Genomic DNA, 7,826 nt, shown 5'->3' with positions numbered 1-7,826 from the left:
TAATCCACTGTGCAGTGTCAAAACTAATGTCTCTGTGGTTGTGGCTTAAACTGGCAGAGTTAAGGCAGCAACCTGATTTATAATTCTCCCCATCATGTGCAGACAGCAGACCTCACAATGCCCCTCTTCCCCTTCTCCCTCCCAAACATGTTTTTAAGAAATCCACATTTGAGCAGGAGGGAAGGAGGATCAGGCGTGCTATGTATAATTGTACATTTCCTTTGCTTTTGTGGCTTTTAATCAAGCCTTTACTTTTTTTAGCATGATTAATGGTTAGAGCAAAGGGCTACCACTGAGAGCTCTGATGCTTTTCACTTTGTAACCATGGGTAAATCACCTTTGGACTGCCGTAGCCAGGCTGTTAGCAAGGTGAAGAAAGCTGCTCTTCCTGTCTAAAATCACCCTTCAGCTCTTACAAGAACAAATTGCACCAGCCTGTGGCAAGTGCAAATCACTGGGATGGCCGGTAGTAGTATTTGTTAAATGAAATACTCCCTGGGAAGGCATTTCATACCCCCCAGGCTCTTGTCACCTGCTGATAACAGGTTTTACTTGGTCATTTAAGCTCTTTCAGAGAATGGTCAGCTTTAAACAGACTAGATGCCCACATACAAATGCTGCAGCCAAGTTCCAACCTAAATCTGTGGGCTTGGGCTGTCTCCCATCTTTGAAATAGACCTGATGATTCTAAAGTGCTGGAATGAAAACAATTCAAGTATGGAATCTGTACAAATGTGTGTAGGGGTTTTATTCATTTTCATAACCTGTGTGTTGGGATAACATGTTTACATTACTCCTGGAAAAGAACGTTACCTATGCTGAGAGTGGAGATGGGCTTTCACACCAACATGTGGTTGATGGGATGGACTATGCTCTCTACAAGCCTGTGAATGACACCAAAGTGAGGGGAGTTGGAGGGCAGGGCTACCCTTCAGAGGGAACTCAACAAGCTGGAAGCAAGACCATCAAAAAGTTCATTAAGTCCCCAAAAGACAGATGTAAAGCCCGAACGTGGAATGGACTAACCCTGTGAATCTCTAGACTAGCTGGGCAGCAGCTCTGCAGAAAATAACCTTGGAGTCCTGATGGATGGGTCACTGAACCCCAGGATTAATTTTTGTATCATTCTGCCTTCCAGCAAGCTCACAGCAGAGCCATTTTATACACATCATGCCCTATTTGCCCTTCACCATCCAAATGTGGCAGGGAATTAATCCCAGTTTATGTCAAGAAAAACACACAGACATCTGCAAACTGGAGTCTGGTTCACTGGCACCAATCACCCAGTGAATCAGTGGTAAAAGCAGAATTAAAACGCAAGAATTACTGGCTCCCAGTTCCACCAATTATCTATTCAACCATAAGGATTTTACATGAAAACCTCGTCTTGCCTTGGCCCACTTTCATGATGTGTTTTAACAGCACTGAGCACAACAGCTTTCTGTCCTACGACTGATAATTCTGGGCATTACTGTAATGCAGATTACGGTAATTATTAATAATGTTCTAGGGTATGATAAATTGTGTGGAATATACAAAATTATACTGGTGCAGAGCAGTGAGCTGTAAGACTCATGAAAGAGTATGTGTAATAAAGTAATAATTGTCACACAAGTGATAACCAGCAGGACAAAGTTTTTTGGACTGGCTTTTCCATGTATGTTTGTACAGTACTGGGCACTATCCATAATCAGGCCTGCTACATACTATTATGGTAGAAAAAAATTAAAATAACAAAGAAAGAAGACAGTAATACAAACTTTGAGACATACAGAGATCTTGTCTTCCATACAGAGAAGGAAAAAAGGTGGTGAAAAATAGGGGGAAAGGTTAATTCAGTAAGGGAGAAGTTTTGTTACACCTACACCTCTTCCTCCTTTCTGGCCATCATACTGAAAAATTTAATAACTAAGTAATCAGAATGAAAATCCCTGAATCAATATTCAATATAACATTGGTTTTCAATGCAAGGCATTTCTGGATTTGGCACACTGTTCAAACCACTTTTATACTCCCCCTATCACAAACTAACTGTAAACACAAGTATCAATGTGACTAAGACAATGAAAGGTTTTGAAGGTATTGCCCTGGCCTCAGCCATTCTGTCATTTCTAAAATTTCACAGACTGACCTTCTTGTCCTGCAGATTCAAACTCAAAAAACAGACACATGGAACCTGGCTCATTTCCAGAGAGAATACTAGGAATCCACCAAACCTGTTAAACCCCTGTACTGAAAGGGTCAAGTACAAAGTCATGTTTTAATTGAGGTTTGAATCCTCCTGGAAAAGAAAGATTTTCAGATTAATTGAAAAACCCCGACGTTTCACGTGTACTAAGTCAAAGTCTATAAATACCACCCTCAAAAGGTGAGAGAATTCACTGATCTTTTCCAAGACACCGGGGGCACTTATTCCACTTTCTGCATTGCCTCTGCCACTGCCTGTTAATTGTTTGATTGTTCTCTGCTCTTTCCTTTTGAAACACCTGTTGTTACATTCTATTTTTAGTATTATAACACACAAATATGAATTACAAATGCAATAGTACAAAGAAAATCTGATGGCATGAGATGAAGAAAAAAACACAGTTTAATAGATAATATTTAATATCTTTCACAAAATGCAAGGTTCAAATCACAAAGTCATAGAACCATAGAATAGTTAGGGTTGGAAAGGACCTGAAGATCATCTAGTTCCAACCCCCCTGCCATGGGCAGGGACACCTCACACTAAACCATGAGACTCAAGGCTCTGTCCAACTTGGCTTTGAATATCTCCAGGGATGGAGCATTCACAACTTCCTGGGGCAACCCATTCCAGTGCCTCACCACCCCCCCAGTAAAGAACTTCCTTATGTCTAATCTAAACTTCCCCTTTTTAAGTTTGAACCTGTTACCCCTTGTCCTATCACTACAGTCCTTAATGAAGAGTCCTTCTGCTTTGAGGTCTCCATGCAGCCTTCTCATCTCCATGCTGAACAGCCCCAACTTTCTCAGCCTGTCCTGCTGCCAGTAAAGTAAACGGCAGAACGAGGCATTTCATCCCACTTTCTGGTATAGCTCCACCCACCACTGTACTTCTGAAATGAGTGAGAAATCCAGGTAATAAAACAGTATAAATCATCTGATCCTTTGGTTTTCTAGATGGCACCTGCTAGAGCAGGTATAATAATTACTGATTACAGGGGCCTAAGTGTCTATGATTGCATGACAGCAAGAATAACTCTCAATTGATAGAGACAACTGAAAAGAAAATGTATTTCAGCTCTTGACTCTACTTTTAGCATTTCTAAAGTATTATTCACCATAGTATCAGTGAAAACATTAGATTATAAAACTGAGATTCTTCCTAGACAACCATTAATCCCCTGGGTCATTTATACACAGGATATTTATCTTACATCCTTTAGGGTATGCAAACAATATGGGCTCCAATTTCCATATTCAGATATAGCTTTTAATAAGTAGGAGAGCAGTATATGCTCAGAAAAACCATTAATCACTTGGGTCTTTAAAATGAAGAGCACTTTAATAGCAATGACTTCGAACAGCTAATATCATGGAAACATGATAATAATTGACTTAAATAACTAATTTTGGCACCAAATAAAATTGTTTCATCTTTTAATTCAGCAGATATTTGCTTCAGAATTAATAATTTAATATTTCTATTTAAAAGAAACAACCCATATAAATTGTACATCATTGGTATTGCAACAGGCCACTCTACTAAATTTATTTTTCAACAAATACTTATTTCATTATTTTTTTTTTAAGAATTCACTTATTTTTAGATAGCTCTACAGTCATTAAGTGGGTGATGGTAATTCTGTGCTCTGGAATTTTAGTAACACATAATATTAAATGCCTTGAAATGTTTGCATATCTGAGAGGAAATAAAGCAGGATCTTTAAATACAAGTTAAAAATTTATTTGATTCTTACACATTATATTCTTGAACATGGTATTATAGTTAGCAATAACAACACAGTGGTCCTACTCTGACATCAAAGTTAAGGCATGCTCGGCTCTGCACAAACACATGGACCACAAGAACTGCCAACGTGAACAGACAAATTAGCAAATGGAGAAGGAAATATCTTCTATAACATTAACAAAGCCTGAAGCAGACTTGAGCCTGTTAAAGATGACCAGGCACCATTGCACGTTAGATTTTTACCACTGCAATCCAATTAAACTGCACACCAGCACTAGTCCATCAGGCAAATACAAACCACATTAGTAGTTCTATGCCCTAAAATTGCAAGCACTTCCATGCAGTAATTATCTGTTATAGCAGCTACTGTGAACTCTGTATGAAAAAATGCACGCTTGGTAAACCTCCACCAAGAAGGGATCGCACTTACAATTTATCAACATTTCCACTATCTAGAACAAAAAATTTCTGAGGGTATGTGCCCTTCTTCACCCTACATCACTCATGCTTAGTCTAATGAAAATAAACCTGACAGCAGCAACCAACACATCTCTAACACAGCTCAGTGTCCACCTTCCATATTTTATTATTTTAAAAGCATTGAGAAGCAGAGAGAAAAACAAGAACACCAGTAAAACTCACTGTTCTTAGCATCACCAAAGCAAAGACAGACAAGCAGTCAGACAATAAATATTAAACACTCAAAAGAGTTCCTTCTAAAAATGAAACTGTCAGCATTGACTATAAGTGTTTGTTTATTATTGATCTCTTGGGACCTGCAGTTGTCAAGAGGTACTAGAGATTGCAAACTCTTTTGTTTTAGAAATCAGGCACTGAGAATTTTGATAGCAAAAGACAGGGGAAACAATTTATCTCTTAAAAAAAATAACCTCAATTTTATAGCTCTCCTTTCATCAGAGCTTCATTTGAAGTTTTCAGTCTCTCCTATATTAAAAGAAGAGTTCTAATCCATCAAGAAACAATCACAGTGGGAGGTATCTTATAAATTAATACATAAACTTGAGGCCACCTCTTACAGTGTAAGAGTATAATCTAGAAATAATTTATGGAAACCCTGATTAAAAAAGACCAGGGAAAAACCCCAGTAAGTTCTCACAAGCGGAGAATAACTTAAACATCAGAACAAGAAATGCTGGTTAAAAAGACTGTAATCATGAAAAATCTAGTTACAGTCTCAAGCCTAGACAGAAGATACTCAAGTTGGCTTGCAAATCTTTCACTCAAGTATCTTCATTAGTGTTCACAAAATCAGATCTTCCAAATTATTTTTTTCAAGCTTTTGCTGTAGAATTTCAACCAATTGCATTAAATAAATCATAGGATTAAGTTTTCAGGCTATGTCTCATCAGTTGGGAAGAGAAGCAATTCCACCACCTTGGATGCATCTACACTTCAAACTGGGCCATGACAGTTTGGCCCAGTCACCGGACCTCCCAGCTGAGAGCCAGTTTGTCTACTGAGCGTTTCAAACCCCACGCAGGACTTTCAAAAGCCAGTGACGCACTATTCTGACGTTATTATCGTGCATCATACATGGAAAACTGGAACGGAAAATTCGGTAGCAGTGTAACCTCATGATTCCAGCACAGCTCATAAACCTTACTGTGCTGAGACAGAGTCAGGTTTTTTAAGAGCTTCCTTGGCACCCAAAAGCTCTCCAGGGAAAGATAAACTTTGCCAAAGAGACCAGGACTGCACTGCTGGACAGAAACAAAAACTGCAGGGAGATGTGCTGGGTTAAGCTCTGTGCTTACCAAAGCCTTCCACTATGAATCACAGACACTCCCTGTGCAAGGGGTGAATCATGCTGTAAAGCAGGCTGGAAAAGGAAAATGGGTCCCCCCCCCACAACAACAGACTAGCAGCCCCCTTCTGAATATGAGCTGGTAAATAAAGGCATGCATCCGCCTTAAATCCAAGGAGATCTTCACAAAATGCAAATGGAGTGGACTCAGATGCCAGTGAGTCTGTAGAAATGCTGTTTGGGAAGACAGTCGGGCTAAGAAAGGTTGCAGATCATTCCCAACCCTTGGCCAGCAGTTCAGCCCCCAGTGCTACAGATGGACCCACTACCAGACGTGCAGGAACTCTGTAACCCTGGAGGTCACAGACTAGGAAAGCACACAAAAGGCATCTGTGGTCCATAGCACAGTGGATATAATACTCTTCAGGATGTCAATTGCAGCTCAGTTCTCCACAGAAGGAAATGAGGCCTGCTTGAAGGAAAGGAGGATCTTCGATGACAATGGCTGTATTCTGTATTTTGACGTACATGATTTCCATTCAGCTGGAACAACAGTGTGTGCAAAGGCTGCAGTAGAGTAAAAAGGAGAATATGCAGCAGAGGGAAGGAATTTAGTCTCAGATTTTTTCATCTTTTTCTGCAGATTCACAGACAAGTGTTTTTCAGACAGGAAGCAGTAGTTGATGTCATCCCATCCTTTGCTTTTGATTCCTTTAAGTTCCTATTAGGTTAAATTCTGATTTAGCAATTTGATGTACTGTGAAATGACTACAGATTCCAGCTGTAGCCAGGCAAGCAGCCAAGGTAACCTCATGGTGAGAGGAATGGGTCTTGGCTCTGCTCTTGAACATGTAACACATTTTAACAATTGATTTTCAATGAAATATGCTTATGTCACATCAAACCAGAGGAGTATCATGCTTCCTCCATACTTTGTGCTGCTGAATTCAATTGCCTCATTTGATCCTAATTACAGTAAAAAACATACAAACAGCTCCTCACATGAATAATACTCAAAAAAAGGTAACTGCTTAAATTTCATCTAGGAAAAACCTGGGAGTTAGCGCAAACCCTATAAACTGACTGCAATGCATATGAAGCAACAAAGAGACAGAAACTTGAATTGGTTATAACTGAAGATTTACAGTCATCTCTAAGCACAGTATACCCAAGCACAACAGAAGTAAAGTTTTGTTGTGAAAAAAAAAACACATAACTGCAGTAAAACTGGTCCAAGAAGCCCAAAACAGCCGAAGAGTGCATATGAGAAAACAGAGTCCCTGCTCAACTCTAAATGTTCAGGAGCATCTCATAATAAAGCAGAAAAATAAACTCCCTATCTGAATCAAAATTCCCATATTGCAAGGCAATTCCTATCATACCTTACTGCTGTTTTGAAACATCAAGATTACTTCTTTCTTATCCTGGACAGCAATTTCTCATCAAGCCTCTGCCTGAAGGAACAGATCAAGAAAATGGACAGGGCCATCTCCCCATCCACATACCTTCAAAACACAAAGCTCTTACTGCTTCTTCAGCTTTCCTTTAATTTTTTCAAACATGTATGTGACTTCCTGTGGACTGGACATTTCTAGAAAGGAAAACACAACATTAACTACATAATTTCTTTTTTTCCTGGGAAACTTCATTATAACTGCTAAATTCTGTCACAGGAGAAGCAACAAGCTTAAAATACCTTTCCCTGTAAAATATCTAATTATAACTACAAAAATAACCAACTTGTTTGCTTTGATCTCCATAATAACTGTAAATTCTAAGTATTGCATTAATCATATATTCAAGCACCAAAAGCAATTGTGTTTATCATTTTTCAATTGCCAAATCAATTGTCATAGTCACTTTAACAAAATATTTCTAACAAGAAGCTTTGGGTATTTTAGCCTAAAATGACACAGAAAGTTCAGATGAGTAATTATGAACCAGATAAATTGTGACTGCACTACATATTTATTAAATTTTGCAGAAGTATTAAGGCAATAGTTACTGGAATACAGTATCACATGAAGTTCATATATACTGACAAAACACATTAAAATAATTTATTAGCCATAGAACACAGAACAATGAAGGTCAAAGAAATAATGTTCACTTTGATTCATCTTA

This window comes from Pezoporus flaviventris, unplaced genomic scaffold (genome assembly GCF_033815535.1).
Source record: "Pezoporus flaviventris isolate CSIRO_AGI_PZ_B2104156 unplaced genomic scaffold, CSIRO_AGI_Pfla_v1 ptg000036l, whole genome shotgun sequence".
Taxonomy (NCBI): Eukaryota; Metazoa; Chordata; class Aves; order Psittaciformes; family Psittacidae; genus Pezoporus; species Pezoporus flaviventris.
This window is presented reverse-complemented; position numbering follows the sequence as displayed.